Here is a 22,527-nt window from a genome sequence, read left to right on the forward strand (position 1 = left end):
CATGTTTCCATACACACACACATACATATATATTATATATATATATATATATATATATATATATATATATATATATATAATATTTTGTTGTTTTTTTAGGACAACTATTTATAAATATATATATATATATATATATATATATATATATTTATATATATATATATATATATATATATATATATATATATATATATATATATATATATGTAACAGAGCAGATGGCACACAAATACAGATGAAGACAGGTGCTTAGTCCCATATGAATAAAAATAATCACTTATTAGCAAAAAGAATTGTATTAGTAAAGCAGGCACAAAACACCAACGTTTCGGTCCTAAAAACAGGACCTTTATCAAGGGAGCACTCTGACGAAGTAGCCCCTGACGAAGCCCAAGTGGAGAAACGCGTAGGGCATGCGCATTGGTGGAGCAGACAGAGACCCACTGCAGAGAAACCCCCGGCACCAGAGCAGAAGCCGTGACAGAGGGATTGTGGAAGACGAACTCTCGCGAGAGTTGGAGCCGTCACACGTGATGCAGAAGGACTCTGGTATACCAGCCGTGCAGTGGACCGGCGTTTCTGTGCTATGAGTGTGAGAGACTCAGTTTAAACTCTCAACTGCTCTGATCCGATTCAACACATGTGAGTGGGATACCAACTGTTGTTTTTAGATACGAATTTTATTAAAGGTTTTACACTATATTCCTTTTCTCCTATATTACTCTCCTTCCCTCTCCCCCCGCCCCCCCCCCCCTCCTCCCCTGCGAGATCCATTCCGTGACAAGACACCTTCCAGCAGCAGAACGATGATGAAGCTGTGAAAATTGTTTGAATAATCTTGTGCAGTCTAAGAAATCTAAGACGAAATTGAAGTTCATCAGTAGCAGAGTTCCTGAGTCCCACTGTGGATTAAAGGCTTTAAATTGCTGACAAACGGTAATTGCATATCTTACCACCTAAGTCCTGATTGTTTTGACATACTGCCCTATGATATTTTTCTCCCCCCCCTCTTCTCTTCCTCTCCCTGCATTTTGCGCCTAGGTCACTTCTTCTTTGTGTACTCTATTGCGGCAGGTGTGGAGCCGTGGACCTGATTGGCAGCAATCTGTAGGGTTAGTGTTTTGAAGGGTTTATCACCTCTCAGTTGATTGATTGGCAAGGTGTATAGTTTATATACTCTACATCTAACTAAGTGTTTGGTGTTTGCGCTGTTGTATCTTGTTCTCTTTATATATATATATATATATATATATATATATATATATATATATATATATATATATATATATATGTAACAGAGCAGATGGCACACAAATACAGATGAAGACAGGTGCTTAGTCCCATATGAATAAAAATAATCACTTATTAGCAAAAAGAATTGTATTAGTAAAGCAGGCACAAAACACCAACGTTTCGGTCCTAAAAACAGGACCTTTATCAAGGGAGCACTCCCTTGATAAAGGTCCTGTTTTTAGGACCGAAACGTTGGTGTTTTGTGCCTGCTTTACTAATACAATTCTTTTTGCTAATAAGTGTGCTGTCTCTTCCTTGCTGTGCCTACTTTGAATTCCCTGGATTCTCTGGTCTGCCTGGTAAGGAGCCTTTGATTATATATATATATATATATATATATATATATATATATATATATATATATAGATAGATAGATAGATAGATAGATAGATAGATAGTTAGATAGATAGATAGATAGATAGATAGATAGATAGATAGATAGATAGATAGATAGATAGAGAGACATACATACAGATATATATGTAGGTATGCTTATATTGGGAAGAAACTATAAGTTTCAGCAAAAATATAGATAAGAACTGTAACATACGACACGCGTAGTACAGTAACATTTGTCACCTGGTGGAAATGGAGCCGAATAAATTCCGATATCTCTGTCACCTGCCAAACCCTCCACGACGACAGGAAGAAATTTTTCCCGCATCTGCTCCTCCAATGGAGTTAACATTAGAGCTTGTGCTGGCGGCCCACCTCCAGTACCAGAAGCATGCATCCGTTGTGCTTGGATTTTTTTCTTTAAGTTTGCCCTGATATCGTCGAATCTCTTCCGACAATTCGCCCGGTCCCTGACATGATTCCCACACGCAGACACAGCCAATGTTATTTGATCCCACATTTCTTTTTTTGATGCTGAAAATACCCTTGAAATACATATAAAATATATGACGTTAATTATTATTAGAAAAACGAGCAGTTTCCTAAACTGCTACCTGTTCCAAGAGATACCAAACATGCTGGTTTAGGTTGAATATGTGTACCACATTACCATTTACGTGGAAACATACAAATGTAAGGAAGCTTGCATGAATATTGTATGAACTTTGGCAAACTTTTTAGACTGATTGTTATGGTCGTTATAAAGCATGAAGGATTATATGTGTAACAATTAACTTTAATTGATAGATATTAGAGAATAATAGTTTGATAAGACATCTCACATGAGATAGGATAACATGTCTTTGAACAATCAATGCAAAGATAGACTTACCTAGTAAATGCCCATACAGAGAGTCATAGTGCTCCAAAATTCCTGTGACAAGAACTCTGTTTTCCTCTTCATTGAAACGAGGATTACGTGGCCGCACCACACGTTTCCTCCGACCACGTGCAACCACAGAGCTTGGCTGCTGCTGACTGGAATCTCCTTCTTCCAATGGAAGAGACTCCAAAAGCGGCCCACCACCAACCACCCACCACCAGACACCCCAGCAGCACCACCCCCACCAGACACCCCAGCAGTCCAAGCAACAGACACCCCATCAGCACCAGCAACAGACACCCCAGAAGCACCAGCAACAGAGCCACTAGCAGCACTCACACTCACAGCAACACTACTCGCACTCCCAGCAACACCAGTCGCACTCGCAGCAACAGCACTCCCCTGAATCCTACGTTCACTCAGACGCGTACTCACACGACTACCAGTACCACTCACACCATCATCACTCTTCTCACGCCTTGCGGCCATACCTCTAGCACTCACAAAGAACAGACAAGAAATTTCAAGACAATCTCATTGAACACTTACAAAGTGAAAACAAGATAAATATGTTAACAAAACAACACAGGACAAACCTTTCACAATACACAACAACTCTCTAAGTCAATATGAAAGATGTAAATCACCCAGCTCTGTGTGTCTCTCTCTCTCTCCCAACAACACAGAGAATGAATAAAAATACACGCTGCCTTTAAATGGGCCGCTCAATCAAAAACATGCTTGCAGATTCAGCAAGAAGTTTCATTGGCGAACCTAACACCACCTCGCCATGCACGCCGATACACCTGTGTGTGATCGGCAAATCATCGGCAGAGTGGGAACAAATGTTTTCGGCTTGATTCGGAAGAGATTTGGCACTTATTGCATACTGCGAGGGAAAATCTGCACAATCATGCCAATAAGGAATACTTGGCGAGAGGACTTTTTCGGCGCTTACTGCATAGAGCCCATAGTCTTTATCATCTTGTGCAAATTTGGGCCACCAAAAAGAGCGGGACAACAGTTCCTGTGTCTTGAGGACACCTGGGTGGCCAGCGGGTCAGGAGTCATGCATTAATAGCCTTCCTCCTTAGGGATGAACAGACGGTCCTTACAGTTCCACAGGCAGTCACATAGAAATAGTTCCGCTTCCGATGGAGGTTTATTAAGAAAAAAGTCATTTGAGAAGGGTACCTTAATTCGTGTGAAGAAATCGGCAGATAACGTAACGCGTAACACCCAGAAATGTTTTCTTTGGAAGAATAGTTTCTTCTTGCTCTTTATCTGAACTAGTACTAGGCAATAACCGTGACAAGGTGTCAGCTTTCCCATTCTTGGAGCTGGGGCGGTATGAGATGTGGAACTGAAATCTTGCAAAGAAGAGAGCCCACCTGGATTGTCGCGCAGACAGTCTCTTTGCAGATCGAATGAATTCTAAGTTCCAGTGATCCATAAAGACGGTAACCGGGTGATTGGCCCCCTCAAGTAAATGTCCACTCTGAGAATGTGGCTTTTATAGCCAAAGGTTATTTGTTTCCGATGTCATAATTTCTTGCATCTGTTTACATTTGGTACGAATAGAAAGCGCATGGATGAAGGAACATGGGTCCAATTCTTTGTGACAGAATTGCACCAACTGCAGAATCGGATGCATCCACTTCCATGACAAATGGTAGTTCTGGATTCGGATGGATGAGGAAAGGGGCAGATGTGAAAAGTGACTTCAATTGTTCAAATGCCGCATCTGCTTCAGGAGACCATTTGAAGGGGAATTCTTTCCGTGTGAGTTGGGTGATTGGGGCAATAATGCCAGATACATTTTTAATAAAACATCTATACAAGTTGGCAAGCCCACATTGCACCACGGCTTGAAACTTGCCTGCGTCCACACTCAAACCCTCAGGGTAGATGATGTAACCGAGAAATTGTATGCTGGTCGTTTCAAAATAGCATTTTTCTAATTTGATGTACAATTTTGTGAGGATTGGACCTCTGTCCCGCCCTGTAATGCATCCTGTGATGCATTTGGTGACGCCCCTGCCGGCATCGCACGACCAGAAACACTGGAGGGGTTAATGCTAACAAAATGAATTCCCTTCATTTCTCCCCAGCTGCGATACACTCAGCCCCTACCTATCAGTACACAGTCAATGTGTGATGACTCATTGCCTGCATCCTTTCCATTGGCTCCCTGCTCTTTACATGCTCAGCCAGCCCTGAGGCAAATTGGCTGAGCATAAACTTGTGTTTATGTACGAAGTGCTTGTCTCAAGCATCCTGCTGCCCTGCTGTTGCCTCTGTGCATTCTGCTTTGATCTCTTGTACCTTTTGACCTCAGCTTGTACCTGAACCTCTACCTTCTCTGACCACTGGACTTCAGCTACGCGCAATGACAATTCTGACCTCTCTACTCCTGGACCCTGGCTACGCACAACAAACATCTGAATTCTCCAATCCTAGACCATAGCGAGTATCACGACTATTCTTACCTCTCCTACCCTGACCCAGCTACACGACTACGACTCTGCAATCCAGACACGGTTGCGCAGTTGTTGGTCGCTGTATTATAAACATCCCCACTTCAGCCCTGTGGTCCCATCCTGTTTGTGGTGAGCACTTGTTACAGTATGCTCAGCCCCACAAACATGGACCCCACTGAAGTGGCAAGAGTTCTACACATGCACTCTGCCATGTTAAACCAATTAGAGAAACAGCTTGACCAGAATAGTCAGCGAATGGAGCAACTTCTACTTACAGTACAAGCTTTGACTGACCAGGCTAAAAATGCCCCTGTGAACCCTGTCCCCACAGCGGTGTCTGCTCCCACAACCCGTTCCTATGAACGGAGCCTTTGAACCCCAACTCCCTATACCCAAGCGCTATGGCGGCGAACCTCTTGGTAGTCGCGGGTTTCTTAACCAGTGTTCTATTCAGAAAAAGGGGGGGAAAGAAGAACACAAAATGGATGTGTCTCCTAAAAGAATTCACTATACTGCACTCCTACTTAATTTAAAATTTAACTTTTAATATATTTACATAAAATATATGTTACCAAAACGTCGTGTATTGTGCATTAAAAATAAATTAAATTAACAAGACCAAGCATCCGTGTCAGTGAATTTGCGTTGGGATGGTCTCAAACAACTAATTGTAGTTGAGATTGCAAGACACATGACGCTAATAGTCAGGGTATAAACCCCTCTGGGGCACCTATGAGACCAGGTAAATGTATATACATATATATAACAAACTCAGTGAATGATTGTATCGTGAAAATTCAGCAGTCCTGCTTAAACTTATAAACCACAGAGCACTTAGGGATGTTAGTTAGAAGTGTATTACCATCCAGTGGGTATGGAAGTGCAGCTGATAGTGTGGTAATGGAGGGTAAATGATTCACAGCATAGTGAAGCAATTGTTCACAGCATTTTGGTCAGTGAGTCATTATACAGCACACTCCAAATAAACATATCATATAGAGAGCAGGAAAGCTTGCGCACTGAGTGTTGGTAAAGATATCCAATTTAAGGTCTACATAGATAGAGCCAGGAGACTACAGAACACTACATAAAAGCAGCTCCAAGTAGGAGACTGACAACATTGCGCGTCCAACGCGCGTTTCCCTCCAGCAAAGGAGCTTCCTCAGGGAAAATTTGTCCCTGAGGAAGCTCCTTTGCTGGAGGGAAACGCGCGTTGGACGCGCAATGTTGTCAGTCTCCTACTTGGAGCTGCTTTTATGTAGTGTTCTGTAGTCTCCTGGCTCTATCTATGTAGACCTTAAATTGGATATCTTTACCAACACTCAGTGCGCAAGCTTTCCTGCTCTCTATATGATATGTTTATTTGGAGTGTGCTGTATAATGACTCACTGACCAAAATGCTGTGAACAATTGCTTCACTATGCTGTGAATCATTTACCCTCCATTACCACACTATCAGCTGCACTTCCATACCCACTGGATGGTAATACACTTCTAACTAACATCCCTAAGTGCTCTGTGGTTTATAAGTTTAAGCAGGACTGCTGAATTTTCACGATACAATCATTCACTGAGTTTGTTATATATATGTATATACATTTACCTGGTCTCATAGGTGCACCAGAGGGGTTTATACCTTGACTATTAGCGTCCTGTGTCTTGCAATCTCAACTACAATTAGTTGTTTGAGACCATCCCAACGCACATTCACTGACACGGATGCTTGGTCTTGTTAATTTAATTTATTTTTAATGCACAATACACGACGTTTTGGTAACATATGTTTTATGTAAATATATTAAAAGTTAAATTTTAAATTAAGTAGGAGTGCAGTATAGTGAATTCTTTTAGGAGACACATCCATTTTGTGTTCTCCTTTCCCCCCTTTTTCCGATTCACTTTTCAGTTCACAGTTTGCACCCACTTTTTTGATTACCATATATTCACCCATTATTTTTTTCAATTGGTGTGGTTTTGCGATCACTCCCTAACCCTAGTGTTTTCTCTAAGTGTTCTATTCAGTTTGAATTGATACTATCATGTTTTCTATCCCAGCGATCAAAGGTGGCCTATATCGTATCCCTGATAGTTGATGACGCCTTTGCATGGGCCTCACCCATCTGGGAACAAAGGCTTGATCTCACGTGAGACATAGGCTGCTTCGCCAAGTAGTTCCACAGAGTATTCGACACGCCCGGACACAACGTAACCGCTGCCTCATCTCTCATTCATATTTCTCAAGGCAGTCGTCCCATGGCCCGGTACACAGTCGAATTGTGGACCATAGCCGCTGAAACCGGTTGAACAATGAGGTATTGATGGCAGCATTCTGGCAAGGTCTCTCCATGAACCTTAAGGATGAACTTGCTGTGCAGAAACGCCCCACGAAACTGGAGGAGCTCATTGGCCTATGTATCCGAGTGGATTTAAAATTACAGGAAAGAGGGGCCGAGAGAAATCGATGCAATCAAGGTATGCAGTCCTTCAGCAGCCACTACTCAAAGGTCCTTGACTCTCCTCTTCCGGATATGGAAGAACCCATACAGCTCAGAGGCAACAAGCTAATGCCCGGTCAGAAACAAAGAAGAAATAATGCTGGACTCTGCCTTTATTGCGGTAATGCTAGACACCTGGTAATTGCTTGTCCCCAGAAGTCGAGAAACGCAAAGTCCCCAGCGAGAGCCGTGAGGATCTCAATGGGAATATTAGCTACTTCTCCTCCCAAGATGCCAACTAGGCTTTTGATACCTATCACCCTAACCGTTGACACCTTCAAGGCTACAACTCAGGCCTTTCTGGACTCTGGGTCAGGGAGAAATTTCATGGACCAGGGGTTCGCAGAAAGAAACAAAATCCCTTCGGCACTTAAAAGTCACCCCGTCGGGCTTGAGGCGATTGATGGTCGACCCTTACAACCCGCCTTTATTTGTCTTCAAACTATCCGTTTCCAGTTGCAGACAGGAGAGGTTCATACAGAAAGTATCCAATTTGACGTAATTTATTCTCCTACCATTTACGTCATCCTGGGCCTCCCATGGCTTCAACTACATAACCCTCGGATCGACTGAACAGAAGAACAGCCTTTTCAATGGAGTTCATACTGCTTACAGAACTGCTCTGTGGCGTCCAAAGGTCTAGGTGGGGTTTCAGTACCAGAGCAGGTAACTTCTCATTTGCCTCAAATCTACTTCGCATTTCAGGACGTATTCAGCAAGGCTCTATCTGAGGAGCTTCCACCCCACTGATCATTCGATTACACCATTGACCTTCTACCCGACTCAGTGCCTCCGTGAGGATGTTCTTACCCACTGTCACCTCCAGAGACAAAGGCCATGAAGGACTAGATCCAAGAGAACCTTAAAAAGGGGCTTCATACGGAAGTCTTCATCTTCTGCAGGTGTGGGATTCTTCTTTTTAAAGAAAAAGGATGAATCCCTCAGACCATGTATTGATTATCAGGGACTTAATAAAATCACAATCAAGAACCGCTACCCCTTAACTCTCATCACCGAACTCTTTGATAGACTAATGGTTTCCACCATCTTTACAAAACTGGACTTACGAGGAGTCTACAATCTTGTAAAAATCCAACAGGGGATGAGTGGAAAACAGCGTTAAACACCCAGGATGGACATTACGAATACCTTGTGATGCTTTTCGGCCTTTGTAATGCTCCCGCGGTATTCCAGGACTTTGTCAATGAGGTTTTCAGGGATCTCCTACGTCATTGTCTATCTAGATGACATTCTAATCTTCTCAAAAACTGCACGTGAACACCCAGGTCATGTCAAACAGGTACTCCAACAACTACTGGAGAATCGCATATTCGCAAAATTGGAGAAGTGTCACTTTCATCAGACTACGACGTCCTTTATGGGCTCCATCATCTCCGATACTGGCCTTGCCATGGATCCAGCCAAAGTGAGAGCAGTTTTGGATTGGCCTCCTCCTAAGACCCTGAAGGCCATACAATGGTTCTTAAGCATTGCAAACTAGTACTGAAGGTTCATACAAAACTTTTCATCCATAGCAGCACCCATTACGGCATTGACACAGAAAGGAGCGGACCCAGCAGTTGATCTCCTGCAATCCTTCAAGCATTCGAGAAGCTATAAATAGCCTTTGTGTCGGCTCCCATGCTAGTGCATCCTGATCCAGGACAATCCTTCATGCTCGAGGTGGACTCTTCAGATGTTCAGATGTTCATCGCACCAGCCTATCGTTGAAAGGTTTTGGAATGGGGTCATTGATCTAAAAGCTCCGGTCATCCAGGTACAAGGAGAACTATTGATCTTCTGGAAAGGACATAAAGGAATTCATCACCGCAATGTACCGTTTGTGCCCAGAACAAAACTCCTCGTAACAAACCTCCAGGGTTGCTGCAATCCTTCCTGATTTACGGATTGTTCATGGACTCATCTTTCCATGGATTTCATCGTGGAACTACATATTTCCAAAGGTGGTGGTCGACTGGTTTTCTAAGCAGGCCCACTTAATTCCCCTCAAGGGTCTACCCAATGCCCTCAAACTATCCAAAATCTTTATCAAGGAGGTGTTCCGCCTTCATGGGGTCCCCAAAGTCATCATGTCAGATCGAGGCTCACAATTTATCTCAAAGTTCTGGCGGGCCTTCTGCAAACAACTAGGGATCTCCCTTTACTTTTCTTCCGGCTATCATCCTCAGACTACTGGTCAGACGGAGCGGAAAAATCAATCACTGGAACAGTTCATCCGCTGCTTCATTTCCGATACCCAGGACAACTGGGTAGATCTCTTGCCGTGGCCCGAATTCTCTCATGACAATCTGCATAATGAGTCGACTCAGGACTCACCATTCTTTTCTAACTTCGGCTTCCATCCTTCAGCTCTTCTTACTGCAGGACATGGATCCGGGGTACCAGTTGTGGACAATAGGATTCTGCATCTTCAAGTGTCATGGAGAAAGATTCAGGAGAATCTCAGATAGGCAGTCTCCATATAGAAAAAGCAGGCCAACCGGCATCGCCGTGAAGCACCTACCTACAATCCGGGGGGAAAGGTTTGGCTGTCCACCAAGAATATCCGGCTGAAGGTTCCTACAGAAAAATTGGCACCTCGATTTATTGGCCCATTTCCTGTAATCGAGAAGGTCATTCCGGTTGCCAATTGGCTACGATTGCAAGCTTCCATGAAAATACATTCTGTATTCCACAACTCATTACTCAAGCCCTTCATCCAGGATTCCCGGTTCTCTGATTTGACGTCTCCTCCTGAGCCTCTCCTGGTTGGCCAGCAGGAATTGAAGTCCAGACTGTTCTGGACTCCAGGATATCCAGAGAAAAAATTCAATTCCTGGTCCATTGGAGGGGCTTCAGTCATGAGGAGCATTCGTGGATCCACAGGGACCAATTACATACTCCTAGGCTCATTCGGGCCTTCATCAAAGGTTTCCCTCCAAACCATTCCTGGGACACCTGGAGGTCGCCCTTGAAGGGGGGGGAACTGTGAGGATTGGACCTCTGTCCCGCTCCCGTAATGTGTCCTGTGATGCATTGGGTAATGCCCCTTGTGCCTGTGCTGGACGCGAGCGCCATAGTACTCCTGCTGGCACCAGACCTAGGCTTCGCCCCCGCGCCACATCCCGCAACAGAGGATGCTCCTGTCTCCACTACATGACGGCATTGCATGACCAGAAACTCTCGAGGGGTTAATGCTAACAACATTAATTCCCTTCATTTCTCCACAGCTGCGATACACTCCGCCCCTGCCTATCAGTACCCAATCAATGTGTGATGATTCATTGCCTGCAGCATTTCCATTGGCTCCCGCTCTTTATATGCTCAGCCAGCCCTGAGGTAAATTGGCTGAGCATAAACTTGTGTTTATGTACGAAGTGCTTGCCTCAAGTATCCTGCTGCCCTGCTGTTGCCTCTGTGCATTCTGCCTTGATCTCTTGTACCTTTTGACCTCAGCTTGTACCTGAACCTCTACCTTCTCTGACCCCTGGACCTCGGCTACGCACAACAACTATTCTGACCTCTCTACTCCTAGACCCCGGCTACACTGGGAGGCCTGATCCTCTGCCACTGGCAGCCTGGGGTGTGTGTAATGAATATACTAACAGTGCCTCCACCTGGGAAGGATCCTCACAATGTGGGATAGCCCCTCCGAAGACTATACAGTCAGTAATTGCACACAAGGGTATATGTATTAGTATTTACTGAACAGTAACTTATAACAACAACTATGCAACATAGCATAACACCACATCCCAGTATAATGAGCACCCCACCCAGTACCACCAGTGAGTATCCCAAATGTACTTTGGTTGCTAGGCACCAATAACCTGCAGTCCCTTTCCCAGTGTCCAGCCCATCTAAAAGTGTAAGGAGTAGTGCTCTCCCATGAACTGTTGGTGCACTTGTTGAGGTACCTGCTGAGTACTCCAGTACTCGGTGCGGCTGACTTTAAAATGAGGATCCATCTGATCCAGCAACGTGGCCCTCAGTGATGGTATCCACCTCTGTGTTGGATGGACTCCAGTAGGAGGGTCTCACATTTAAGAGTCTTTGTTAACACCACGGCGATCTAGTCCCAGACCAAAGACCGCGATCACCACACAGAGTTATCCTTGTGTCCCTGAAACTATAGTAAAATGGGTAAGCGTCTTTATATAAGGGGCCTTCCCTGCAGCAGTCACCCGCTTCATGTGATTGGAAAGTATCTGGGACCTAAGGGGAGTTTCTAGCCTCGTCTGAGTGCCACTGACACTCAGACCCTCCCTTCCCCTTGTCTGCCCTGGCTCCAACTCAATAACTGACTCCTGACTAACTGACTCCTGACTAACTGACAAACTGACTCCTGACTAACTGACAAACTGACCACTGACTAACTGACAAACTGACTGCTAACTAACTGACAAACTGACTCCTGACTAACTGACAAACTGACTCCTGACTAACTGCCTCACTCACTGCCTTAACTGTCAGAATCTCTCAGCCCTATTGGTTGACTGGCAACATGTGGACTACATCCCCTGAGGCTGTTGGAACTTGCAGTTCCCTTGCTGCTATACTCCTATGGAAAGGTAAGGGGACAAACAGGTGACAGAGAAGGAGGGTAACCTTTATTATGAGAAGCAGAGAAAACAGTCTTTGAAATGGCGTGCAGCTGATTTCTCCTATGGCTCTGGAAAGAAGACCACCTGGACTTATTTGGGCAATTAGCGAGAGAGTGTCCCTCATTTCCGCAATACAAACAGAGATCTTCTGTTTGGCGTCTTTTCCTTTATCCAGTTGAATTAGGTCCCCGCAATGTGTTTACTTGCATTGGCTCCTCCTCAGTCTCCCTGGAACGTCTTGGGGTGCTGACATCTCTAACCCCGCAGTTGTTTGGCATGAACCCCTGTCTCTTCAATCATCTTTCTGTAAGCCTTTGATTGATTTGGATGCATAAACGGACACTTTTCTCAAACCCCTCTGGAGGCACCACCCTGGCCAGTTTGTCTTTAATTTGCTCAGAGAAGCCCTGCCAAAAATGATATCTCTGGGCGTCCTCATTCCACTCAGTATCGGTAACCCATCTGCGGAACTCAGTGGCGTACTCGGCTGTCTAACGTCTTCTTTGACAAAGATTGTTCAGAGTTGCCTCAGCGGTTGTACCACGGTTTGGGTCATCAAAAATCAGGCTCATGTCTTTGATAAATCCCTCCAGAGCCCTTAGCAGTGGGCTATTCTTTTTTAACATAGTGGAGACACAAGCAAGGGCCTCATCATTGAACAGGGTGATAATTAGTGCCACATTGGCCTCCTCAGTGTCATAGATTGTGGCCTGTAACTGAAATAGGTAACAACCTCTCACTGAAGAGAGAAAATCAGCTGTGCACCGCAAAGCAAAAATGGAGGCTGGACTGTGCTACAACATGAAAAAATGTTTATTGATCCATTAACAAAAGTGGATAAAAGGGGGTAACCCTACAAGTAACCTCTGATGCGTTTCACCCCTAAGGGGCTTTGTTAAAGAGTGCGGTCACTCGATACACAAGGTACTATATAACGGACCGCACAGGATGTGACGCCCCCCACCACACGTGCAGAATAATCCCTGTAATCAGCCGGGAGAACTCCACATGCAAAGTAGATGAGCAGAACACCCAGAGCGAATCCGAGACCAGCAAGCATTGTATACGATGGTTCAAAAGAAATACAAACAAATACAAAATACATAATGGGAGGAAACACATAAAGATAAACATATCTAATAAAGGGATCCTTAACCAAAGGAATCACTGTAATAAAATACACACACATGAAGAAGCATGTGTGTGTAAAAGGCATATAAATAAAACCAAATAAAGAGCTAAATATGCAAGGATTGAATGAAAGTAGGGACAAACTTGTAGGGTTTCCCAATTTTTATCCACTTTTGTTAATGGATCAATAAACATTTTTTCATGTTATAGCACAGTTCAGCCTCCATTTTTGCTTTTCAGTGCACAGCTGATTTTCTCTCTTCAGTGAGAGGTTGTTACCTGATACTACATACAGCCAGGAGCACGCCAACCCAGACGGAGCTGAAAACAATTCAGTAAGTGATTCATTTATTTCACTCATCTATGAAGTTTCCCAGGAGAATTAGCCATACATATGCAGGACAGATTTTGATAGGAGTCCGGAGCCGGTCGTGGGACCTCCCTCGGTCATCCCTCGGTCATTTGATCCGCTAAGCTATTTTTCCATCATAGGGGTCCAAGTTGCCATACTTGGTTTTCGTGATATATATTACAGCTTTGTGCTTACGTGGGATGTACAAGCAAATTTTATATACTACATATGACATTATACCTTGGAATTAAGAAATTCTGTAGCACTCGTTATTTTTGAGGGGCCACTTACCCCAGTTTTTTTCTGTATCTTCAAGGACTTGGAGCTCAAGTTTTTATGTAATACCACATAAATATTCAAAAGGTTGGACTGTTTGCTTTGCTTTTCTTATATATTTTATCCATTGCATATATATGTGGATTTTGACGGGCCTTATTTACATTTTCTATATATTTTTACCATCTATTTTTGCAAGGTTTTTGAAGAAATAGTGGGGTACCATAAAAGAAGTTTAAACAACAAAATATCAAGATCGTAATCAATTAGGACCCAAAAATAAATCTACTCTATGACCCTCAATTCTCAAAAAGAAGTCAGATGAACAATCTAGTTTTTCAGATGTTTCTGATAGCGATTATCGTTCACACAGTTTCCTTTTCTGCTAATTCAAAGTCTAGTCAATATAACTCTTCTAGTGATCAGGAAACAAAATGTGGACAAAAACCGAACATATGTATCATCATTTTTTGGATGCACAGATTAAAAAAACGATCAAGGACTAGACGCTCCAAGAGACGAGGGCGCGGTTCCCAAAAGGAAAAAATATGCCTAGACCAGATTAACAACGTTATTAACATCTCTGGGATTAATATCACTAATGAGGAATTGTCTTTGCTTAATAAGGGGTTGAATTTAGCCCCTTATGAAAATTTTAAGTTATTTGAGACTATTATCGATCTACAACATTTTGTTAGAAAATTAGTCCTAAAAAAATTCTTTCATAGGCACGGTGACCTTGATGTTGGAGGTCAATTTGGGATTTCACCTGAGGAGAGAGACGGAGTTGACAGAGATTTGCTCTGCCCCCTTGACCTCACTCCAGTGGACTGTCCAGAGATATGTGAACTACCAACGTTTCGTGATTTTTGTACCCTACAGGACATGAATAGTCTCTTAGATGAACAGGGTACTGATGAGAACATTAATGATATTTCCTCCTTTCTAATAGGTTCCCTCAATTCAGGATTAAATAAAAATATTTTTTTTCCCTTGCATGTAAAAGGTCCACACATTACTACCTTTGAGGAATTGGTTGAGCGTGATTTGCACTCACTTGCTCTGGGTTACAGCTTCTCTCCCAATTGCAGCAGGAATTTGACAAAAGAAGAACACACAAGTCTTTTGAGTCTTATGAAAAATAAAAACTTGATTATAAAAAATGCAGACAAGGGAGGGGCAGTAGTTATCCAGAGCAGTGTTAGCTACAAGAATGAAGCCTTAAAACAATTAAACGATAAACAGTCATATTTACAATTAAAAGTGAACCTACTGACACTTTTCTGGCACAGATTAAGAACATTTTGGATTTTGATGTTGTCCTTCAGGTGTTAAATGAAAAGGAAAGACGCTTTCTGTTTGTGACGGATCCAGTAATCCCTATCTTTCACCATCTCCCAAAGATCCATAAGTCTCTAGTCGACCCTCCTAGTCGACCAATTATACAGAGCATTTGATCTTTGGGAGATGGTTTATCAAGATATATTGATATTTGTTTGCAACCTTTGATCCACAAACTTCCATCATACCTTAGGGATTACACTGATTTAATTAATTCACAATCTCAAATCACATGGTCTTCTAAATTTTGCTGGGTCCCATTAGATGTAACTTCTTTATACACAATTATTGATCATACACAAGGTATCACGGCTGTTCAACATTTTCTCAATCAATCTCACCTTTCACCTGCACAAATCACGTTTATCTTAGAATCAATTTTATTCTTACTTACACACAATTATTTTTAATTTGACTCACATTATTACTTACAGACACGAGGAACAGCAATGGGCACATCTTTTGCACCTTCTTACGCAAATTTATTTATGGGTAACTGGGAACTTATGCACATCTTTAATCATACTAACCCCTTTCGCAAAAATATTGTTTTTTATCGGAGATTCATTGACGATTTGATTTTGATTTGGGAAGGTGACACGGGGTCACTGATGGAGTTTGTGGACCATTTGAACAATAATAGTTTCAATTTACATTTTACATACTCTTATCACAGTCAACGGATTAATTATCTCGACTTACAATTATATATCGATTTGAATTGTCAGATTCAATCAGACATTTTCAGAAAACCTAATTCTAGGAATACCTTTTTAAAAGCAGATAGTGGACATCCAAAGTTACTACTTAGAGGTATTCCAAAAGAACAATTCTTGCGGCTGAAACGTATAGGCTCCAATGAGGAAAACTTTTTGGAGCAATCCAAAAAACTAGCCTCAAGCTTTTGTCAAAGGGGCTACAGAGAGACAGACATACAGAGAGCTTTTGAAAATGCATGTAATATTCCAAGAACTGATTTTCTAAAAAAACAAGCTTAAAACCAGAGGTAACAATAGTTCAAACGCACCTCTATGTTTAATCACACAACATAGCCGAGAGGCTAATGCTATTCGTTCCATTGTTGCTAAACACTGGAATGTTTTAAGATTAGATACAAAATTAAAATCATCCATTGAGAACACACCAAAATTTGTCTTTAAAAAAGCCAGAACATTGTCAAATTATGTGTCACCAAGTTTATTCACAACACCCTCTGTTAGAACAAGGGGATTTAAATTACCTTTGGGCTTCTACAAATGTGGTTACTGCAATGTGCGCACCTATGCAAAATCACAAAAAATTATGCATCCAAAGAAAAGCAGAGATAAAATAAAGATAACAAGTTTTATCACATGTAAAACCAACTTTGTGATCTATATCTTAAGCTGTGGATGTGGTATGAACTACATCAGCAGAACTATACGTCCATTAAAGATACGCATATTGGAACATATAAGATCTATTAAAAACAAAGATTTGAGGTTTCCAGATGCGAAACATTTTGCAGAGTGACCAGGGGGCAAATTAAGCTCACTCACTTTTATTGGGGTTGAATATATCCCCCCCCCCTCCCAGTGAGACGTGGAGATCGGCAGAACATCTTAAATAAAAAAGAAATGTTCTGGATCTTCACCATGGACACTTTAGCACCAAATGGTATCAATGTAGACTGGAAGATAAAGCATTTTTTGTAATTTTGTGTTCTTCTTGACATTCATAACGTTTGTGGTGTGTTCCTTGTTACATATAAGAGAGCTACTAATATAAATATTACAATGATTTGTTTCAGACTACTGAGATACAAAATTGGTACTAAAATGTAGTAATAACAATCAATGTAATTTGTTAATTTTTATAGCTAATTTCAACTCCTATGTCTTTTGTTGCTTAAACAATATCCTTTTTAAATATATAAGTTCCTTGTGATGGTATATGTGTCCATTCTAACACATTATGAAATCCTTTGAATTCTGTTAAGGCTTAATTATTTAACTAAATATATATAAGATTTTATTATAACCCTTCAGATATGGTTTGTGGAATGTACAGGTAAATACTCACAAAGGAAAATTGAATTACATTCTACTACTGTTCACGTTGACTTAAATATATTTTTATTTATATATATATTTATTTATTTTTACTTTGGCTTGAGGTTCAATCATTATATATATATCTATACAATAATGATAATAATAGTTGCTGGCTTTGCCATTGAGATGATAAAAGACTGTCCCTACTTTCATTCAATCCTTGCACATTAAACCCTTAATTTGTTTTTATTTATATACCTTTTATACACACGTGCTTCTTCATGTGTGTGTATTTTATTATAATGATTCCTTTGGTTGAGGATTCCTTTATTAGATATGTTTATCTTTATGTGCTTCCTCCCATTATGTATTTTGTATTTCTTTGTATTTTTTTTGAACCATCGTATACAATGCTTGCTGGTCTCGGATCCGCTCTGGGGGGCTATGCACTAAGCTCAATGGGTTTGCGTTCTGATGTTCCAAAAAAGCACGTCCGTTAAAAAGTGAGGCCGGGGACGCGATTCACAAAGGCCTTGAGCCCATTTTTTAACGTACGTGCTCAAAATAGCTCAAAACACCCAGAGCGTACGTGTTGCTTTTTTTCCCCCTGCTAGCGTTCTTAACCTTTACGTACGCTAGCTGATAGAAAAAAAGCCGCTTGGAACATTTGCATGGAGATTCTGTATCTCAATGCAAGACTGTTACAGGCAATCGTACACTAAATAAATACATTTTAATAATAGTGTACATGAGCAGGGGATCTCAGGACCAGAACCGCATTGGTTTCAGGTCCGAGGACCCCCTACTTCAGGAGATACAGGCCCCGTTATGGGGTGCCGGTATCCCTTGCGCTTTAGAGCTCCCGCGTCACGTGACCGGGACATTTAAATTCTGCTGAGGATACCGGCACCCCATAAAGGGGCCTGTATCTCCGGAAGTAGGGGGTCCACAAGGCTGAAACCAATACGGTTCAGCTCAGGAGACCCCCTACACATCTACACTAGTATTAAAACACACATAACAATAAATAATAATTAATTACCGTAGCGGCTATTCGCTATGGTAATGAAGCTGCATTAATGTACATTTTAATTATAGTGTGCGGGAGCAGGGGGTCCCCTGAGCTGAACCGCATTGATTTCTGCCTCAGAGACCCCCTGCTTCCCGAGTACCAGGTCCCGGTATGGGGAATCGGAGGCCAATGTCGCCGCCATCTTTATAGCGTCCAAGACGCGACGTGGGCTCTATAAAGATGGCGGCGACACTGGCACCGATGCCCCAAACCGGGGCCAGTAACTCAGGAAGCAGGGGGTCCCTGAGCCACAAATCAATGCGGTTCAGCTCAGGGGACCCCCTGCTCCCGCACACTATTAATAAAAATACATTAAAGCAGCTTCATTACCTTAGCGGCTATCCGCTAAGGCAATGAAGGGGTTAAGGCACAATAGCATGTTTATTGGGGACAATTGCCCCCAATAAACATACACTACCGACACACTTTATTAAAGTGTGGCCGGTACCGCAAGCCGGGAGATTTCCCGGCTTGCTAGTGGCCGCCCCTCGGCGTGCCGCGCGTCATAGATGCGCGGTCACGCGTCTTCGGGAGCGTGCGCCCCCTGCACGCGCGTCCAGGGGCTCCCCGAGGGAGCCCTGGTGTCCCGCGATCGCGGGACAGCGGCAGGGGGTTCCGGGGGACCCGGCGGACCCGGCAGCGGTAGGGAGAGCGCCCCGATCGGAGGGCGCTCTTCCGCTGCTTCGGCGCGCGCCCGTCACTCTCGGGCGCGCGCCAGGCTACTGCTGCGGCCAAGAACGGGCAAATGCTCGAATAAACTTGGCCGCAGCAGTAGCAATATACAACACACATCCCTCCGCCCCCTAACACATACAGTACTGTAATGGGCAAAAAAAACTATTATCCACATATGGATAATAATGCATTTGCAAATTTTAATTACATATAAATTACAATAAATACAGTCAATACATATTACACTTACCTTTTACAGGCACCCACGATGAAGGCCATCTTCATCCTCATCTTCATCCTGCCCATGTCCCTCCGGTGCTGCAAAACATACACAAGAATAAAAACAGCCAATGTAATGTCCCCTAACACCTTAATCACCTTAGCGGTTATTAACCGCTACAGTCATTAAGGGGTTAACCCACCCTCACCCACCACTCAAGAGGCCTACATACCCTCTCCCACTACCCCCCACCCCATGAGGCCTAACCACCCTTACCCACTACCCAGCCGGGAGGCCTACCCACATACCCTTGGGGCCAATACCCTCTTCCCCTACCCCCAGTACCCACAATAAAAACAATATGCTGCCCAACAATAAACATCATTATATTTATTAAATACATAACCCACCCCCTGTGCCCCACCATAAATACATGATTTATTATTTTACATACAGGGTTAATACCCCAGGCCCACGGGAGTCCCCGGTGGGCCTGACGGGTCACCTCACAAACCTACAGTAGCCCAGCACCATGTTTCACACAGAGTCTGGAGGCCTGTTGGTGGTCCCCGCCAGGCGCCATGGTCCACCATGTAGTCTCCGCGGGTCACCGTGGGCCACAATGGGGTCTCCACGGTAGCCCCACGGATGTCTGGAGGGCCCAAGGGTCAGACCCACACGTGTCTGAGGGGCCTCGGGTGGTTCCCACTGGGGTCTGGGAACCCACGGGTGGTCCCTAGGGGTCTGCGGTGCCCCACAGATGTGGGGCCACCGGTTCTTCCCCGCAGGTGTCCCCGTGGACCCGGCAGCCTGGTACCCGTGAGAAGCCAGAGGAGACCTCAGGTGGTCTCCAGAGGTCTCTCGCAGACCAAAAGGAACCAAGCCTGTATGTAAAAAAAATAAACCGGACCTATACATTAAATACATCAATCCCCCTCCCCCCGAACACATACAGTACAATAATGTGCAAAATAACTATTATCCAGATATGAATAATAGATTATTTGCCCATTATGAAACACATAAAACATGCATAAATCAAAACATGAATTCTAAATCTTAAAATCACCACATTGCATGTTACAATAAATCCAGCAGCAATTGTAAATATAAACCAAAAAACTAGCAGCTACACAAATGTATATGAAATGTCACACAATTGCATTGAGTGTGTAAATGATGCAATTAATCTGTGCATCATGTAACACTATGCAAAATATATGTAACAATAAAATACACTATGAACAATGTCCCCTAACCATTGAAAATCAAAAAGAAACGAAGCAACATCAATACATTTACCATCAATCAATTAATCCATTTCCTAAACAAATTACAATACAATACAAATCAATTATACAATTCCCTATTCAATTCCTAAAGCCAAACCATTCCCAAAAGAATTTTAATTGAAAGTAACCACCATCATTCTAATTTAACTACCAGAAAGAAGCCATTAAAAATAACGTGTAACTAAATACAAATTACATTATTCACACCAATGTCTAAATAAAGCTGATAAATACATTAGCCATACATGAAAAGAACATAAACATTAGCAAAACAATCAATTATTATCCCTGTATGTCTATCCATATAGATAGATATACATAACATACAGGGGCAAAAATAGAGCACAAAAAACAATGCATTTACATCCAAAAATCACATAGAATACACCTATTCATTGTCTGTGAATGTATGTATATCCATAGGTACATAGATACATTCACGGGCATTAAATGGGACTGAAAAAATAAAAGACATGAATCAAAAATCAAAAAAACCTATAAAAGTAAAAATAATACACTTTTCTTTTGTTTACTTACCATTAGATGCCCACTGACCGAAATCCAGGCGACCCGGAAGCACTGGAACCAATCCACAGGTAACCATAAAATAATAAACCCTTACAATTCATAACGGTGTCTTCTTTCTTCTATTTGTAATCGTTCCCGTCAGTCTTGGGGTCTTCTTTTCTTCTTTGGGGTCTTCTCCGTCTTCTTCTGTCTTCTTCCATCTTCTTCTGCCACGCCCTTCTTTTCTTCTTAGGAGGGGAGGTGTTCCCTCCTCGGCGCCTGGCTTCAAAATGAGGCGACATAGGCTTTTATAGGCCTATGAAGTCACATTTTGGTCAAATGTTTCCCACTGTCCTGATTGGGCCGTGAAAAACATGTGATTTGTAAAAAAAAAATTTAAAATGATGACGTAATTTAATGGCAATGACGCCAGCCAACCAGAATGGCTGAGTTTCAATTGCCTTTAAGATCACGTCATCAAAACAAATATGGCCGGCGACACATGGTACTGTAGCCAATCAGAGCATGGGAACTCCATCCCAACTCTGATTGGCTCAAGTACACCATGTGACAGAAGCTTTGCTTCAGCCAATCAGAATGTTTTTCACGGCCCAATGGTTTGGCTTTAGGAATTGAATAGGGAATTGTATAATTGATTTGTATTGTATTGTAATTGGTTTAGGAAATGGATTAATTGATTGATGGTAAATGTATTGATGTTGCTTCGTTTCTATTTGATTTTCATGATGGCATTGTTCATAGTGTATTTTATTGTTACATATATTTTGCATAGTGTTACATGATGCACAGATTAATTGCATCATTTACACGCTCAATGCAATTGTGTGACATTTCATATACATTTGTATAGCTGCTGGTTTGTTGGTTTATATTTACAATTGCTGCTGGATTTATTGTAACATGCAAGGTGGTGATTTTAAGATTAATAATCCATGTTTTGATTTATGCATGTTTTATGTGTTTCATAATGGGCAAATAATCTATTATCCATATCTGGATAATAGTTATTTTGCACAGTATTGTACTGTATGTGTTGGGGGGGGGATTGATGTATTTAATGTATAGGTCCGTTTTATTTTTTTTACATACAGGGTTGGTTCCTTTTGGTCTGCGAGAGACCTCTGGAGACCACCTGAGGTCTCCTCTGGCTTCCCACGGGTACCAGGCTGCCGGGTCACCTGGGGACACCTGCGGGGAAGAACCGGTGGCCCCACATCTGTGGGGCACCGCAGACCCCTAGGGACCACCCGTGGGTTCCCAGACCCGAGTGGGAACCACCCGAGGCCCCTCAGACACCTGTGGGTCTGACCCAGGGCCCCCCAGACATCCGCGGGCCTACCGTGGAGACCCCATTGTGGCCCACGGTGACCCGCAGAGACCACCTGGAGGACCATGGTGCCTGGCGGGGATCACCAACAGGCCTCCAGACCCTGTGTGAACCATGGTGCTGGGCTACTGTAGGTTTGTGAGGTGACCCATCAGGCCCACCGGGGACTCCCGTGGGTCTAGGGTATTA

The sequence above is a fragment of the Ascaphus truei genome, chromosome 3 (assembly GCF_040206685.1).
Source record: "Ascaphus truei isolate aAscTru1 chromosome 3, aAscTru1.hap1, whole genome shotgun sequence".
NCBI classification, from domain to species: Eukaryota; Metazoa; Chordata; class Amphibia; order Anura; family Ascaphidae; genus Ascaphus; species Ascaphus truei.